The sequence below is a fragment of the Pelophylax lessonae genome (genome assembly GCF_965119305.1).
Source record: "Pelophylax lessonae genome assembly, chromosome: 4".
NCBI lineage: Eukaryota > Metazoa > Chordata > Amphibia > Anura > Ranidae > Pelophylax > Pelophylax lessonae.
The window spans coordinates 520,468,660-520,488,334 of NC_138771.1; the positions used below are offsets into that span (position 1 = coordinate 520,468,660).

At 43.6% G+C, this 19,675-nt stretch overlaps 1 protein-coding gene across 1 annotated transcript in view; it reads left to right on the forward strand.

Annotated features, from left to right (window-relative positions):
- Positions 1-4,838: 4,838 nt before the first annotated feature.
- RESF1 (retroelement silencing factor 1) overlaps positions 4,839-19,675 on the forward strand; it is an 82,373-nt gene continuing 67,536 nt past the window's right edge. Inside the window, exon 1 of the mRNA XM_082253665.1 lies at positions 4,839-4,940. The gene's annotated coding sequence lies outside the window, so the exon portion shown is untranslated. The remainder of the gene's footprint in view (positions 4,941-19,675) is intronic.

Consider the following 19,675-nt stretch of genomic DNA (forward strand, 5'->3'; position numbering starts at 1 on the left):
ACCTAGCTGAATGAGCCTCTACCACTTCTGTAAAGGCTCTTGCCTGGCCCCACTGTATGTTTTTTGGATGACCCTAACTCTCCAAGGATTTGCTGTAGCTTCCTCCTCCAAATTTGCCTGATGGAAACATGAACAGCCGTCCAGAGGATTTAAACTAGGTAGTGGCTTGAAGTTAGGCATTTTAGACACATGGCACATCCAGTGTAGGTTAGGTACTGTCTCTGCCAGAAAAGATGGAAGCATCACTTTGTTTGTAAGATGAAAACAGAAGCCACCTTGGGAACAAAGGTGCTCAAGGGGCATAGACCCCAACTTGTCTGGAAGAAATAAGATGTAGGACTCTGTAGCCACTAATGCTTGCAAATCTGATACTCTGCTCCTGAAGTTAGCATTTGAAGTTGGCATATCCAAGAACACTGCCTCTCAAGTGATGTCCCACTGAGGACTGCTTTTTTTTTTTTTGGTGCTAACAGAGTCCTGGCACAGAAATTCAGGACCAGAATAAAAATCCCACCTGGGATCCCTATTCCACCTCAAAGTCTCAGAACCAACCTTCTGAAGTATTCCCCTGGCAGCTCACATGCCCATTTTTCCTGGTGAGAGCTGAAATTTTAGCTCTTAAAGAACTGAGGCTGACCCCCAATTCCAGAACCGTGTGAGGAAATGATAGCAACTGGGCAAGGTCCGGGTTTAGAGGATCAAAATTCTGCTCAGCTGTGTAGACTATGAATCTGTTCCAGACTTTGGAGTAAATAGCATTTGTTGACATCTTTTTCTGCAACCTTGCCAGGATTAAACTACTGCCAGAGGATGGCCAAAGTCCTCTATTCCTTCCCTCCAAATTTTCAGTTCATTCTGGGACAGATGTTTTAGAAATATTGGTACTGAAGTGCTTTATCCAGACTAAGTTCCATGACTAGGGTAAACCCAAGGCCTGCAGGCCAATCTGGCATGCTTGCTATCACAGGGAGACTCAGACAACAGTCTTCCCTGGAACTTCATGACCAAAGGCAGTAGAGGAAAGGCATCTGCTAGGTGACTATTCATTGGGTGAGCGAGAGCGTCCACTTCCTCTATCAACAGGTGAGGGTAGTAAGAGAGACACCTTGTGAATGGATGGTGATGCAAACAGGTTCAGCTGAGTGAGGCCCCAAACTTGAGAGATATGGGCAAAATTTTCATATTAAAGATCCATTAATTGGAAACCAAAAACACCGGGTGCGACAGTCCCTTTTGACATCGTGGGCACCCAGAAAGTACACCGTTTCTGAACATATGATACTGCTGTTGTGTTGACCTCACGCAGAATAAAAAGTTGAACCTAAAAAATAAGGTGCACATAGTGTTATCCCAACTGCTCGGATTTTCTGATGGATGAGAAACTCCACCTGTCTTGCGTTCTGAGATGACTGCAGGTGGTGATCCACCCTGTAGCACTGGCATTGGTGGTGACAATGGTCCAGGATAATGAACCTACTGGACGAGAACAAGTGAGGGTCCCTTGACATACTCTTCACCAGAGACTCCTGCACATCTGAGAAGAAGCACTTTGAATTGGCTCAAGTGCTTCCTTCTGTGTTGCAAAAAGGAAATTCTTTGTAATGTCCATAGAATCCAGTGTGCCCAGAGTAGCATAGGGATGGAGGACATCATCATCATTTCCAAGAAAACCCTGCATTGAGAAGCGGACATCTGCTTGGCCATTCTGAGAAGGAGAAAAGTACTCACTTGAGCATTGAACTGGCCTCTGTATCGATAACTAGTCAGGTCTGCTCCAACTGTCTTGACAGCTCCTATCCAGCCAAAACTTCTCAGGCTGGCCAGAAGAATCCTCTTTTGAACTAGTAGGCCAACAGTAGAATACCATCCAAGTAATGATGTATTTGAATCATCCCCGCCTCCTCAGAGGGGCTACACAGAGATTAGGACCTCCATGATGGTCAACAGTGAGGTGGAGAGCCTTAAAAAGGAAGGCACACGAATTGGAAATGTCCATCTCCCACTAAGACTAAGTTTTTTTAAATTCAACACTGGTCTCCAGTCTCTGATCTTTTTTGTACGAGACACCAAGGAGAATAAAAGCCAGTAAATCTCCTATGGAATGACTTATAATCATTGCCTTTGGCAGGTGTATAATATTGATTTACTGAGAGAGGACATCCACCTCCTGAGCAGAATGTGCTATTCTGGTCAGGATGAAAAAATGTTCTGAAGGGTGATGTCTGAACCACCAAAAGTAACTGAGTTTTACTGTAGAAGGCACCCACAGATCTCAAAAAAGGGCTTTACCATCTGTGTTCACAATCGACCACCCTGGCCTCCACCACACTAGTCTGAGGGTAGGAGGTCTCCCATCAACAAGACTCCGGTGGGGGGGTGGAGAGATTCAAAAGGACCATGGCTGTGCATCCTTCAGAAAGATGCCCTTGCATTCCTTTCTATCCAGTCTTGAAGTTTATCATTCTGGCAAAAGGATTTTGAGTCCTGGAATGTAGAGTGGGCCAAACTAGCAGGGAGAACTCACTGGAGCCTTTACTTCCTATGAGGAGACTAAGTCAAACTAACCAACGCTTTGCTCTTGGAATAGTGCTTGGCATTGGGATGTACATGTAACGTTTAGTCGTGATCAAATTTTTTTTCAGATGTGCAGAGAAACACATGCAGCATGGACTCCAGCAACCAAACACCAGATCAGGTGTGCAGAGAAACAAATGTAACATGGACTCCAGCAACCAAACACCAGATCAGGTGTGCAGAGAAACAAATGTAACATGGACTCAAGCAACCAAACACCAGATCAGGTGTGCAGAGAAACAAATGTAACATGGACTCCAGCAACCAAACACCAGATCAGGTGTGCAGAGAAACAAATGCAACATGGACTCCAGCATCCAAATACCGGCTCAGGAGTTCAGAGAAACACATGCAGCATGGACTTCTGCATCCAAACACCAGCTCAGGTGTGCAGAGAAACACATGTAGCATGGACTCCAGCATCCAAACACCAGTTCAGGTGTGCCGGGAAACACATACAGCATGGACTCCAGCATTTAAACACCAGCTCAGGTGTGCAGGGAAACACATACAGCATGGACTCCAGCATTTAAACACCAGATCAGGTGTGCAGGGAAACACATGCAGCATGGACTCCAGCATCCAAACACCAGCTCAGGTGTGCCGAGAAACACATGCAGCATGGACTTCAACATTCAAACCGGCTCAGGTGTGCAGAGAAACACATGCAGCATGGACTTCAACATTCAAACCGGCTCAGGTGTGCAGAGAAGCACATGCAGCATGGACTTCAGCATTCAAACACCAGTTCAGGTGTGCAGAGAAGCACATGCAGCATGGACTTCAGCATTCAAACACCAGTTCAGGTGTGCAGAGAAGCACATGCAGCATGGACTTCAGCATTCAAACACCAGCTCAGGTGTGCAGAGAAGCATATGCAGCATGGACTCCAGCATTCAAACCGGCTCAGGTGTGCAGAGAAGCATATGCAGCATGGACTTCAGCATTCAAACACAAGTTCAGGTGTGCAGAGAAACACATGCAGCGTGACAGGGGTGCTTACAATGGTCAGATTTTATTTATTTATGTAAAACATTTATTCCAAAAGAAAAAAAACTGTTGATGTAACTGCTTATTGTTAGCTGGAGTTTGGTTTTAATTTTTTAGTGTATTTAAATCTGCTAGTACATCTAACACTCCCCTCCCCACAGACTGACAATGCTGCTGTCTGCTGTGCCCCCTGTGCTCCTTCATCTAGAGTAGGGGCACTCTTTAGTGTATTTAAATCTGCTAGTACATCTAAAGCCTCGTACAAATGCGTCGAAATTCGGCCGGGAATTTTCATCCGACGACTGATCTGCCGATTTTCGGCTTGTTAGTATGATGCTTCCGACAACCGACTCCTACTCTTCGGCCAAAAAAATCCGGTGTGCAGGCTATAAAATTTTTGTCCACCGGCAAAACACGTCCGATTTTTGTGCAGTCAGTAGAGATTTCGACAGGGAAAAATCTAATGAGCAAGACTGGGCATGCTCAGAGAAGAAAGAACACAAAGAAAGCAAACCAACACATGACATCACTTCTGAAGTAGAATTTTGTCGCGCGGGAAAATTTGTGTGCAGTCTAGGCACATTCCAACCTACAAAACACCACTCTGGACAAAAGACGGACGACCGGTCGGCGGAAATTCGTTGCGTGTGTACTAGGCTTAACACTCCCCTCCCCACAGACTGACAATGCTGCTATCTGTTGTGCCCCCTGTGCTCCTTCATCTAGAGTAGGGGCACTCTTTAGTGTATTTAAATCTGCTAGTACATCTAACACTCCCTTCCCCACAGACTGACAATGCTGCTGTCTGCTGTGCCCCTTTATCTAGAGTGGGGGTGATCTAATACAGGAGGCGTTTTACTGGTCAGATCACCAGATGGAAACAACTAATGATTGTTAAGTTAAAATATATTACATTTTTGGTTTGGGGTTTTAAAACACCATCTACAAGAATAAAAATACAACTATGTATCCTTGTGTTAAAGTATAGCAGAAGAAGGCAAAACCTTTTCAAAGAAGGTTGAGGAACCAGCTCTATATGCATGAACTATGCATCGTTCTACAGGACATCTTTGTGAATATAACAATTTGCCTTTAACAATCATGGCGTCTTCTGTGCCACTATGGTAACCACGCACACAACGTACAGCCAATACCGCCTCCCCCGTTCGCCACGTCCTACTTGGCCGAATCTCAAAGCGCCGTCTGCGATAGGCCACGCCTCCGGTTTATCTGGTTGGCTGAACGTTTCATGGCGCCGCCCCGCTCCTTTCAAGGTTTTGAACCGTTTACATGCTGGGCAGAGTGGTGTATGGCGGTTCGGGAACTGGTTGTGTGATACGGAGCGTTTCATGGAAGTCTAGGTGGCCGATACACGTGTGAGTACACCTGGGGGGGAGGAGGGGCGCGCGGGGGGAATCTCTCACGTTCCCCGGATACTTTGTATTGTCTCCTCTTTGTTCTGAACTTCCTGCAAAGCTGCAGCGTGAGAGATCTAGGAACTTCGCTCTCCGTCTCATCAGCCTGCTGATGGGATGGGCGCAGGGGGTTTCCTGTTATGGCCTGCACTCAGTTAGGACAATGTTACGTTTCTACAATTTTATATAATTGCCTCATTCTGGAAACAAGATGCAATAATTTACATTATAGGCTTTTAATATGAGGGAGGGGGTTCTGAAATTTATGCTGCTTCTGCAGGGCCACAAACTAGCATCTCGAGTCCAAATCGGTTTAGGGAAGATTTTACTTTTTATTATATTGTAATTCCAGGATTTATATAGACACTTTGTGCAGCGCTTTACAATATAAAGGGATTCAGTATAGTTACAATGCAATTCAAGACAAGAGCATTAAGTAGGATCCTGCTCACAAGAGCTTGCAATCTACAAAGGAACTTGAAGTCCTACATAAGGTAATAGCTGTGTGGGAAAGAAAAACAAAAAACAGCAGTATATAACCTGCATAATAATTATAATTAAAAAAAAAAAAAAAAAAAAAAAAATATATATATATATATATATATATATATATATATATATATATATATATATATATATATATATATATATATATATATATATATATACATACATATATACATTTTTAAATCTAGTTAACACTTGGATTAAAAACAAGTGTTGTTTAGCACCTTGTTACTTGGTCAGTAGAGGGCAGCAGAGTACAGGTGCTAATGCAGTTGTTTACAGATGAAGGGACCATGTGTGCAGGAAGGGTTGTTACCGATACATCTTGTGTCCAGACTCCTGAGCCCTATTGAGGTTTTTAATTATTATAACTGTGTGTAATAGTATGATTATTATGCACTATGAAAATGTATGTAGCTTTAATATAAATACATTAATAATAATATATATATTATATAACAGCCTTCTAATTTTACCATATTTATGCAGATTATACAATACTGGGAATCCATAATGTTTGTCTATGCCCTTTTTTTTTTTTCTCTTCTTTTAGAGATCAGCTTTATTTTAGACATCGCTGGGGGAGCGAGCTTTAGTTATTTGTAAACGGTATTTTGGTACCTTGCATCTCCCCAAGGGCACAAGCCAAGGACTGTCTGGTCCCTCTAACCTCCTATTAACATAGAGCATTCCTTAAGAGATGCACGCACTATGCAATTTTTGGTCTTTAGAGAGCTTATCTTGTTTTCTTGCTATTTCTAGTTGTCAGCCTTAGAAAAGTAACATGTGGTATATTTAATCTTGTTTGTTACAAATTCATTCTACTTTTTTTCATTAGGGACATTTTTTTTTCTTTTCTGCCTTTCTGCACCTGTTGGTGTAACCATTTTTTATGCAGTATCCTACCTTTTTTCTTTCATTATTCATTTTAAGTGTGTTTTTACCTGGCTGTTTAGTGGTGTGCTGTGTGTACAGAATCAAAATTGTATTTTTTATTTTTTTATCTCCTGCACAATAGTGGTCAGTGGGGAGGTTGCCTTCTCCCCACATATCGGTGTTCCATTGGGAGAAATTGAAGTTGGTTCCATAACTGTGGGCATTATCAGATGGGAAGTTAGGCCTTGTGCACACAGAACATTTAAAAATTCCCGTGCTGCTGCCAGGAAAAAGCAGCAATAAAAACGCTCTGTTAGCTACATTTTTAAATAGCTTTAATAGGCGGCCTTTCTTTTTTTTTTTTTTTTTTGTTAAAAACACCAAAAGGTTAAGGATTCTTACTGCATTTAGCAGAATTGTTTTGGGCATTTTGCGTTTACAGCTCAACAGCCTCTGCTCCTGGATGCACACCGGCTGTCTTTTTTTTTTTTTTTTTCCCCACTGCCCCTAAACTCTTGTGCCTCCAAACACGTAGGCTAACATGGAGGGGCATTTAGAGGCAGTTAAATAAAAACCATCAGATGCCCCTAACAGCAGCTGTAAAAACACCCTGTGTGCATGAGCCCTTTTTCTGCCACTGCTGAAGGAACCTCTGACCACATATAAAAGAACCTATGGTTATATGAAGCCCAAGCTGGTAGATTCTGGGCTATTTCTTTTGGAAGTCATCTGAATTTGCATTGTTAAACTAATGCAGGTAGTGTATGCATTGAACTGATAAAGAAGGCTCAGTTCACACCTAGCTTCAGGGTAGGGTAGTCTTTGTTCATTGATTGAATTGTATTTGAACCATGGGCAGACATACTACTTTGGTAAGTAGTTGTGGGTCATATGAGACCCTTCTTGAGACCACACAGATATGGGCACTGCTCACTTCTGTCTGATTCACAGTGGTTAAATATTTTTACTGGTCCAGTAGTTGAATGCAGGCCAAAAAATTGTTTTTGAGCAGGGGATCCTTGGAAACTATCTCTATTATTGCTGCGGATAATCAGTATGTACTCTAGACTGAGAAGCCTTGTTGCCCTTAAAGCAGTAGTATCCCGCTTTTTGACACTTTTACCTACAGGTAAGCCTATAATAAGGCTTACCTGTAGGTACAAATAATATCTCCTAAACCGGCATGGTTTAGGAGATATTTACAGTGCATGCAGCCGGTCGCGCGAGCGGTGCATGCGCTCTGAAGGTCCGGGGGGGGGGGACCTTCAATTTAGTTTGCCGGAAAATCACTCCCGCGCGCATGCACGGGAGTTACGTCACCCCGGCTCTGGCCAATCATCGCGCCGGAGCAGTCTCTTCCGGCCAATCACCGCACCGGAGCCACCGAACCCGGAAGAGACGGCGAGGGATCATGGCAGCGCCCTCAGCGATGTCCAGGGGTCCATGTCGGGGCTTCGTTTTAAGGTAAGTTACACATAATGGGCTAGTATGCGATGCATACTAGCTCATTATGCCTTTGTCTTGCAGGTTTTTTTTTTTTAGGGTTTACAACCGCTTTAAGGCTACGTTCACATGGGGGCATAGCGGATCGCGGGCAGAATCACCGCGATTCTGCCCACGATCTGGAATCATTTCAAATTGCGGGACGCCTGTGCGATGCCCGTGATTTGCAATGGCACCCCAAACGCTGTGCGATTTTGGCCGCGATTTCCGCCTGCCGAATCGCGGTAACATCTTCCAAACAGAATCGCGAGATGCATGATGCCCAAAAAGGTACAGGAGCTTCTTTTGTGCGTCATGCGCCCCGTGATTCTGTTTGCGCGATGTTACCGTGGTTTAGCAGGCGGAAATCACGGCAACATCGCACAGCGTATGGGTTGCCATTGCAAATCACGGCATTGCACGGCATCCCACGATTTGCAATGATTCCGGATCGCGGGCAGAATCGTGTTGATTCTGCCCGTGATCCGCTATGCCTACATGTCAACGTAGCCTAAAGTGTTAATGACCTTTGTAACATTCTGCAAAGCTGTATGTGCTTAAAGAACAGGAAACATAACTGCGGTTTCTATATAAACTTTGGATAAGATCTTGTAGACAAGAATGTAATGTTTGGTGACCATTAGTTTTGCAGCGAGCTATACATGTATTAATAGATAAGATTCTAAGAATAATGTGCATATGTGGTCACAAGGTGTTATGCTCTATTAAACTGAACATTCGATTTTGTTACGCTATTAACTCTATCCTTAACCTAACATTTAGATGCTAATTACTATCTAGAGGAGGCAGTTTATATGTCGCGCTATTAACCTTTGAATATGATTGGCCCTTGAAGGGGCGGTTGTCCGGTGTAAGCTGTATATAAGACTTTCTGTACCAATAAATTGCTACTCAAACTGTTGCCAGTGTCTTGATTACCCAATCGATCGTAGAGTTTCCTCGCACCCAACCAACAAATAGAAGGGCAAACAAGGAAAGAACCCTCACATTTGTTATTTACTGAAGTGAAATATTTTTTGCCAAAAAATTACGTTTGAAGACCGCTGAGCAAATACAGTGTGACATAAAATATTGCAACGACTTCCATTTTATTCTCTAGGGTCTCTGCAAAAAAAAAAGTGTTTGTGGGTTCTAAGTAATTTTCTAGTAAAAATGCTGATTTTTAACTTGTAAGCAACAAATGTCAGAAAAAGTCTTAAGTGGGGTACACACTAGTAGAAAATCTGCTGAAAATTCCCGTCCGAGGTAAAATCGTACGATTTCTGGCTAGTGTGTACACAACTTTCAGCAGCCGATGCCGACATTTTCAATGAAAAAAAAAACGGGACAAACGCCATCATTTTTATCGTCCGTCGCCAGACGACCAATTTTTGTTTAATGTGTATGCAGTACGTCCGTGAAAAATCGGATACGAAAGGCCGCGCATGATCTGAAGGTTCTGACAACCCGGAAGTCTAGAAACAAATGTGCCAAAAAAAAAATCGGACGAGAAATTTCGTAAACATTTTTGCACTGTCAACTAAAAATGGTAATGAACACTCAGCAAGAGAGAGAAAAATCGGAGGATATTTAGTCTTTAAGTGGTTAAACTGACCTCCTTTACAGACTGAAGTTCATCCCTTTGAGCTAAAATAACAAAATAGTGTTTCTCCTTATCTCTCAGCCCTTAGCAATGTTGATAAACTTTTTGCTGGCTATCCTTCTTTTTTTTTTTTTTAACCCAACTGTCAGCAGAGAATGGCTCTGTACTGAATCGTTGAAATGCCGGGTAATCGTGGGCGGGGTTGAAACTAGATCGTGAATTTTTTTTTTAAATGATTAGACATGCAGCTCTACTCCAATGACACGTCTTCGGGGTCACCAAATGTTAAGTTGGCCTTTTCAAGGAAGGACTTCAACGTCAATCAGCTTTCATCATCTGTATATGGTTTATTCAGCGCATACAATGATCATTGAACCACCAGCTACCAAGAGCTAAAATTGTACCGTACAATTTCATAGCTCAGGCTTTTATACACATTTTGTTGGCATGCTAGCCCATGATCTCATAACAGAAATGGCACTTTTCCATGAAAGATTTCACAATTTCATGACAGTAAAAGATGGTTTTGTTGCTCAATATGCTTTTTGCTAGACACAGGGTTATTATCAAGATTAATCCTGACATCTGGGACCTTCCAAGTAGACCACTAATTTGATAAACAGTGGTTCTTGGAATGTCCCAAAACCCATATTCCTGGAATCTCCCAAGCCTCTAATTCCAAGAACCTTCTGATAACCTTTCAATACCACTATAACACACTTCAACTTGTCCCCATTTATGGTCCGTTGGGACATAGCATTCTGTATATAATATAATTTCATATAGTATCTTTATACATCAGATAAGCTACATTGTTATAGTACCGCAATATTACATACAGTGCCTTGCAAAGTATTCGACCCCCTTGAACTTTGCGACCTTTTGCCACATTTCAGGCTTCAAACACAAAGATATAAAACTGTAATTTTTTGTGAAGAATCAACAAGTGGCACACAATCATGAAGTGGAACAAAATGTATTGGATGTTTCAAACTTTAACAAATAAAAAAACTGAAACTGGACGTGATCTGTCTTGCCGCTCCTATCTGGTTGTTCATAAGGATAAAGTGGTCTTGCGACCAAATCAGTCTTTTCTTCCTAAGGTGGTTTTAGCTTTCTACCTCAATGAGGATATTGTGTTGCTGTCGCTTTGTGCGAAGCCAAAGCATCCAAAGGAGTTTGCTTTGCATTCCTTGGCTGTGGTCCGGGCGATCAGGGTTTACCTTTCTGCCACGGAATCTTTCCGGAAGTCGGATTGCCTTTTTTGTCCTTCCTGAGGGACCTCGGAAGGGTGCAGCAGCGTCTGCGGCAACCATTTCCAAATGGATCAGACAGATTGTGCAGGCCTATTCGATTAAGGGTCGGGTCCCTCCTTTCCCTGTCAAGGCGCACTCTACTAGAGCCGTTAGTGCGTCCTGGGCTTCTCGCCATCATTCGTCGGTGGCCCAGGTGTGCAAAGTGGCGACCTAGTCTGTACACACCTTTTTTCTAAGTTTTACAAACTTGATGTGTTGGCATCCTCGGATGCTTCTTTTGGCCGCAAGGTTTTGAGTGCGGCAGTGGTCTAAAGACATATGCTTTTTTTTTTTTTTTTTTTTTTTTTCCTCTCTTCAGCATGGGACTTATTTTCTTGTTGCCTGGGTTAGCTCCTGTTGAGCTTTGGTTGCCCATTGGTTCAGTATAGTTTTTTTTTTTTTTTTTTTCTCTGACCTGGGTGCTGCGTTGCCTATTTGAAGGTTGCGTCTGTTGTGGAATTTTTCCTCAGGTACAAAATACCTGTTACCTGTTAGTCAGTGATACCAAATCAGACAATATATAGCTATATATGTGTGTGTGTATATATATATATATATATATATATATATATATATATATATATATATATATATATATATATATATATATATATATATATATATATATATATATATATATATATATATATGAGATCAGACAAGACTCAAGATGGCTGAATCATAGTGACCTGATTTATTACATCGTGCTGGAGTTTAAATATACTCAAAAATGGGTTTGTCATTACAATCTGACGTACAAGAAATGGGTTGTCATTAACATCTTTTGTCCAATCAAAGTTAACAACTAATTATAGTAATCATTGGGTTATCTATATTGTGATTCTCTTGTCGTCGGGGTATTTCCTTTTGGTGATGCTCAATAAAAGTTCCAAAGGGGCTTTTAGAAGATATTATTGGCTCTGCGGTCAAGCTGTCCAGACAGAGTTGATATTCTGAGAGATAGGGAATTTCCCCTGTTTCGGTCATCTGATATATTCTTAGCTTTTGCAAGCTCAGTGACACATGTAAAGAAATCAAAGTAAAATGAGATTAACTCGAAAGACATTTCGTTTAAGTCAACCATTTTAAATGCCAGTCAAGGCATCCTGCATATCCAGCAAGGTATCCTGTATATGCCACGTCACGTCTAACCACCCCTCACATCTGCACTGCTTTGGGACGTCCCAATCGTGAAGACTGTATAAGTGGGCGGCGACTGTCAGAGCACTGTCCTCTGACAGTCGCTGCTCCTGCCCCCCTCTTTGGGGTTGACAGTTTTCATGGACTGCTTGCTACAAAACTGGATTAGAGTGGTACTGGCTGTGGGATATTTGCCAGAGGGACAGCCCCCTGTAGGTGTGTCTATGTAAGGGCTCTTTCACACGGGCGTTCCGTATGTCCGTTTTTCATCCCATCCGTTTGCGGATGAAAAACGGACATAATGTATCTCTATGTAAATACGGATGTCATCGGATGATCATCCTCTGACATCCGTTTTTTAGTCAGTTCAGTTTTTTTTTGAACGGAGAAGAACCCTATTTTTTCTTCCTTTCAAAAAACGGAACGGAAGCAAAAACGGATGTCAGTGGTGTCATCCGCAGACATCCGTATTTACATAGACATGCATTATGTCAGTTTTTCATCCGCAAACGGATGGGATGAAAAACGGACATACGGACCGGATGACACAAGTGTCATCCGTGTCCGTTACAAAAAAAGGAACGCCCGTGTGAAAGAGCCCTTAGTTTGTTTGTATTAACAAAGTTACTGCAGAGCTTGCTACTGTGGAGAGGGCCAATACCAATTGTGAATACTGTATAAGTGGGCGGCGACTGTCAGAGGACTCGGAAAAGAATTTTACGGTAAGATCTTACAAATTCTATTTTTGGAATGCTAATCGGAGCATACCTCGGTGTAAAGTCCAAATAAGATCATGGAAGTAATGTACCAAAATGGTAATAAAGGCTTGACAGGGACTGAACATCCTTTTTTCATCAATGGATAGAATACAGAAAAGAACTTAACAAAACAGATAAAGTCAAACTCCAAATGATCAATATGAATATAATCTGCTTCATCTTAACATTAGGGTAATTGCATTTAGGTAATTACTTGACTAAAACAAAGAAACAAGACCTAAGCAAACCTAGTTATGACTTTCAATGCATAAGGCGGCACACTTTATTAGCATGCTCTTAAAAAGGAAGGCTAACTTCTCTAATTGTAAGCTATTACTGCCTGTAGTGTGAGGGTTCTTTCCTTGTTTCCACGCACCCAACCAACAGATAAAAGGGGCAAACTCTACGATCGATCGGGTAATCAAAGACACTGACAACAGGTGAGTGTAGCAAGATTACATTTGTTTATTGGTACAGAAGTTCTTGTATACTACAACTTATCAGGGCAACCGCCCTTCCAAGGACCAATCATATTCAAAAGTTAATAGAAACTGCCTCCTCTAGATAGTAACAGCATTTAAATGTTTGGTTAAGAATAGAAGATAACACCTAATGAACACATAGATAAATTCCAAGAAGAATTTGCCTATTTTTACACATATAGCCTTGCTTGCAAAAATAAAGCTTGTTGCAAAACTAAAGGTAACCAAACATTACATTCTTAACCACCTCTACAATCTCTAGAAATGGCGTAAAAACATTAAAGAAGGGTTCCACCCACACCCCTTACAATCCATCCTTTGATCCATGTTCTGCCAAGAACATAGATCATCCTTGATACCAGTTATCCCCACCTAACATAGCCATGTGTACCTCCCAGACCGATTCGAGGGGAGTGTGTCTTGACCCCCTTTGAAACCACTGATGCGTCAAAAGGGTAATTGTAAAATTCTACAGTAGTCAGGGTCCTTTCACATGAGCAATTGGCAAAGAATCTGTGGATTCCTGCACCTGGGATGACGGGGTATGTGCAAAGAGCTGCACACGCTCAGCCTTTACAATGAATGACAGGCTGATGGGGACCATGGCTATTTGTGACAGCACAGCCAGTTATTACCTGCATTTAGGGACAGATGATCATGGCTGGTTTTGTCCAGCAATAACTGCAGCTACTCACTGTGTGAATAGTCACAAATGGCTGCGGCCACCATTCGGGCTCATACACACTACAGCTCAAAAAAAAAAAAAGCTGCAAATGCTGCTTTTAGATGCATTTTGAGCTTCTATTTCTCTGCCTAAAAGCTTGTGTAATGATATCCCATACTGGACACACGCAAAGCTGTCGCAAGCGGCTATGTTGTTCAGTTATTATAGCTCAGCCATGAGTCTTGCAGAACAGTTGCACATTGCCACAATAATTACCCCCTCCCTCTAATTCATGGAATGCATAGGTTTTACACTTCAAAAGAGCCGTTATCTCAACAGCTTAGGCCTGTGTAGAGCTGTAAATGGCTAATTGAGTCCTGGCAGGATGTCCGTTTCTGCTGTTCAGGTCTATCGTAAATCTATGACCAAATCCAATAGGGGGCTATCCAGAACTAATAGGGATTGTAAAAGGCAATCAGAGCTTAATAAATCCACACACAATTCATAAACTCAGACAGGAACATGACCCATTAATAATAGGTATATATTTGAATGAGAAATGTACTGAACGAAGTAAGGCCATACACGACCACATTAGCACATATAGAAGAGAAGATAGCTGTCCAGACATTTTCTGGGTGACAAGAATATCTGAGCTAACCTTTTTGTTTAGTATTCCTGTACGTGAAATTCAATGCTTAACAATCTGTTTCAAGAGTGCAACCGGTACATATTGGAAGATATAAATAGTGATTAAAAAAAGCTGTCCATAAGGGAGGGACCTGATATTGTCATAAACCCAGGACCACCCATAGACACTACGTGTTATTGGTCAGGGGCAATTTAACACCCCTTTGATCCCAGAGCAAAAGGGAGATACCTAACCAGTTGAGAAAGTTCTCCTTTACCATCCAATCGGGAACATCTGTCAAGCTTGAACAGATAACACCTGGCTCATTGACTAAATTCTGGTAACACCCAGGACATTGCAAGTATCCTTCCTTCTCAATTCTACCTATTTTTCTATTGCTGAATTATGTCTCTATTTCTTTTGAAACACCTTTTTTTCTGTAAATATTTTATTCGCACCAACTTGACTAATAGCTATCTATATCTCCTTATTTTGAAAGTGTTAACCTTTTCCCTAAACTCTTAATGCAAGCTAACAAAGAACCTGTCTCTTGAAGAGTGCTACTGTATAGGATAAATCCTATGAACATGCCTATCTGTGGTGACAGTGTGTTAGATGATTATTCTAAAATCGTAATTGGCATTGCTAGAATTATGAGCTTCCTCCTGCTTGGACCAAAGGGGGGTTGTGGTATTTTAAGGGTTAATTGCTTAATTAGGCCAGTGACAATCACTCTCAGCTGGCACCTAGATTGTGGTCTCGCAAGCTGGAAAATCTTTGTGCAGGGTGCCGCCAACAGTGGAATTTTTCCCAAAGTGACAGCATGGTGTCAGATTGGATGGTCTTTTGTCACGAGTTGGTGAGGACAACGGGTATCGGATACCTGCATCTGTCAGCTTGAAGCTTGCTTTTATTTTTTTATTTTGCACGTTTTTATTGAGCTTTTCTGAGCAGGTGTGTGTGTGTGTGTGTGTGTGTGTGTGTTGTGGGGGTGTTTTTTTTTTTTTTTTGGGCATCTTTTCTGCTCGCAAAAAAAATACCATCAAAAGAGCTCTATTTGTGGGGGGAGAAAAGGACATCAATTTTATGTGGGTAGAGCATCGCACGACTGTGCAATTGTCAGTTAAACTAACGCAGTGCTGTATCGCAAAAATTGGCCTGGTCCTTAAGTGGTTAAAGGAGTGCAGGCTGCAAAGCGGCAGAGATTTATTCCAGGAACCCAAAATGTATTTATTGTATATAATGTAGTCCTGTGCACTCACACTACTAAGGGGAAAAACGAAATGAGAATTTCCTGTTCAAAGTAGTTGGTTGCTTTGTGACCTTCTGTAACGGAGTGCATTCATTTGGGTGGAAGTCTGCACTACAGGAAGGATTCGGTCTGCACTACAGGAAGGATTCGGTCTTTGCAACTTGCTTTGAATGTCGTTGGCCAGAAGAACATGAGAATATTTTTGTTTCAATCCCTGTTTTGAACATTGGAATGTTTTTGGTTACAGCCTTTTTTTTTTTTTTTTTTTTCCCCCTTGCAACGGAGATGAATTCCTAAGAAAAAAACATGGTCCATGCCAAATTCTCCTAAACCAGGTCACTGTAGCCCTGTACAAAAAAAACCAGCTGTGAAGAACCAGAAAATAAGCACTTTGGGGAGTTGTGGCATTCTAACTCCTTTTACAGAAATTACCAGATGTGGGTGAAGCCAGCACATCGCTGCCCTAAAAAGTGATTGACATTTTGCAGACATGTATAAACTTACACACAGCAGTGGTGTACTGTGGTCTCCCGCAGTATATAGAACCTGGAAATGCTAACATTTCTCATCAGCAGTATATTGCAGTCTTGTGACTTTCTTAATTGTCTGGCAGAGCACTGCTTTAAAGCTTGTAGGAGGAGTTGGTATTCTCTTCCTGACTGTCCTTTGAGGCTGCATGACCCCTGACCCTCTCTGGATAGTGCTAATTGGCCATGTGCTGATCACATGCACTCTCCCAGAAACCCCCAGGCTCTGTACTAACAGGAGATTGATTTGGGACAGTGGAAGGAGAGGATCAGAGAAGGCTGAATCAAACAGCCTTTTTACACTATGTGTAGGATTACCCCTTAGGTTCCACAGTGAGTATAACAAGCATGCTTTACTGCATATACAGACTCAGGGCCGGTGCAAGGATTTTTGGCGCCCTAGGCAAAATAAAAATTGCCACCCCCCCCCCCCCCAAGCACAAAAAGCCATAATGTAAAATAAAGTGCAAAGTTTAATAAAAAAACATTCTGAAAGTGCAATACAACATATAGTTGTTAAGAGAAAAATACACGCCACACATTTTTACTGCGGGTCTGCGGCAGGCTGGCCCTCAAGCGCAAAACGGCGTAGACCTACGACGGTCGCTCACCTGCAGCTATGAGCTGTGAGCACCTGTAGTCCCGGTTCACATTTGTGCGATGCGGGAATTCTGCGAATATGCAGCGTGATCCCGCATCACATCCGCACCCCTGGCAGTTCACACTGCCATATGCGATACGCAGGGGGGGGGTGTCAATTAAAAGTTAATGACACCCCCAGATCAGATTGCATCTCGCAGTGCAAACTGCATGGCTGATTTTGCACTGCACAGAGATCGCATGTAATGAAGGAGCAGTGCGCTCCGAATTACATGTGATCTCTGTGATCGCACAAATGTGAACCGGTCCTAATTGCCGGCTCACATTATTGCGGCTGTGGTGATCGCATGTAATATCGGAGCGCACTGCTCCTTCATTACATGCGATCTCTGTGCGGTGCGAGTTTAGCCATACACTTTATATGGCTAAATTCGCACTGCACCCGCAGCAAAGATGCACAGGACCCTTTTTTTTCAGCCGCATCAGGATCGGATCGCACAGTGGTTCACACTTGTGCGATCCGATTCTGTGCTAACTGTAAGGTCTGGTTCACACTTATGCGATGCGGGAAGGCTGCGAATATGCAGCGTGTTCCCGCATCGCAAACACACCCCTGGCAGTTCACACTGCCATATGCGATACGCTGGGGGTGTCAATGAAATGTTAACGACACCCCCAGTTTGATCGCATATCACAGTGCGATCGTGCAGTTCGCACAGGATCGGATCGCACAAGTGTGAACCACCATGCGATCCGATCCTGATGCGGCTGAAAAAAGGGTCCTGTGCGTCTTTGCTGCGGGTGCAGTGCGAATTTATCCACTTTATATGTGCGATCGCATGTAATATCGGAGCGCACTGCTCCTTCATTACATGCGATCGGCTGTGCAGTGCGAATTCAGCCATACACTTTATATGGCTAAATTCGCACTGCACCTGCAGCAAAGACGCACAGGACCCTTTTTTCAGCCGCATCAGGATCGGATCGCATGGTGGTTCACACTTGTGCGATCCGATCCTGTGCGAACTGCACGATCGCACTGCGATATGCGATCAAACTGGGGGTGTCGTTAACATTTCATTGACACCCCCAGCGTATCGCATATGGCAGTGTGAACTGCCAGGGGTGTGTTTGCGATGCGGGAACACGCTGCATATTCGCAGCCTTCCCGCATCGCATAAGTGTGAACCAGACCTAAAGATCGCACTGCGATATGCGATCAAACTGGGGGTGTCGTTAAAATTTAATTGACACCCCCTGTGTATCACATATGGCAGTGTGAACTGCCAGGGGTGCGTTTGCGATGCGGGAACAGGCTGCGAATTCGCAGCCTTCCCGCATCGCATAAGTGTGAACCGGACCTTAGGCAGAATACAATAGGGAGCCGAGCACAAGACAAGAGAAGTAGAGAAGATTTTTTAAAACAGCCACAATAAAACAATTATACTCCATCTCAAGGAAAAATGTAATGTTACCCCTCCCTCACCTCACTGAATATACCAATTTAAAATGCACATTTTCACTCACGTTTTATGCGTGTTCAAAATGGCACCAGGTGGTTGGACAGGTCCTCTTCTCCTGGATGGATCTTCTTCCTTCTCTATCTTCCTGGATCTGGGGGTCTGGCCGGGGGCGGGGACTGGACTGGTCCTTCTTGCACTATTGCATCTGAATCTGCTGCTCCTCTGATTCAAAATGTGTCCTTCCCGCTCTGCGCCCGCCCGCTCTCCTCCCCGGCTCCCCCCGCTCTCCTTATTGGCAGTACACCGGCTCCCGGCCCTCCCCCCGCCCGCCCGACGTCATTGGCAGGGCAGGGGGAACCTCCACAGCTCCACTGCAGTGATGCAAAGACGCGCGGCGCTGCCTGTCACAGTCTCTGTGTGAGTGTCACACAGAGAAAGACAGAGAGAGACATGATGATTGATTTGAGCCGCCGAGGGCGCCGCCGCCCGCCGAGGCCGAGCCGATCGTACTGTTAAGCAGCACAGCAGCAAGAGGGGCGCCGGCATACAGTCATTGCGGACAGGACAGACAGTGCAACAAGTAGAATGCTGGCGCCCCCCTGCTGAGTGGCGCCCTAGGCGACTGCCTGGGTCGCCTTACAGGTAGCGCCGGCCCTGTACAGACTGATTTTACTGTTGTGGGTTTAGTAACATAAGGCAGACCTTCACCCTCTTTAGCTACTTTACATATAGTTTTCTTCCCTTGCTCCTGTTATGCAATCGGATATTAATAGCTTGTTTAGGAGTACAAAGCTGCCTATCAAGAGCAGAGCAATTTTTTTGTGCAGCTCTTAAAGGCCTCATATGTTGGGGTTCGTTCTTAAAGCGGAGTTCCACCCTGGAATACTTTTTAAAAAAAAAAAATACCCCCGGGACAGTCAGGGCTAGTGCATTCCACAATGGCTAGCCTCTGATCTGTCCCGGGTTGCACTTACCTGTTAGGACAAATACTTACCTTGAAAGTCTTGTCCAGCGCTGCCATCTCAGGTGTGGGCAGCTTGAAGCCAGCACGATCCTCTTCGGCGTCCTCATCCTTCTTGTTCGGTCCCACGATGCCCTGCGCCGGCCCCGCCGTCGCTTCCGGTGCGCGCACGTCATCCCTCCACAGCTTCTGGGCATGCCCAGAAGCTGTTTAGAAGGGAATGACGCGCGCCCCCCCCCCCCCCCCCGGAACTGACGTCAGGGCAGGCACAATGATTCCTGGGAGCGATGACGTTCAGCTCCCAGGAATCATTGCATGCCAGGAAGTGACGAAGGGCCGCGGCCGCCGAGGGGGGGGGAAGAAGGCAGTAAGGTAAGTATTATATTTTCTTCTCTACGAGGTAAGTTAAAAAAAAAAAAAATGCAATTATCCATTTGTTTTTCAGGTGACCCGAA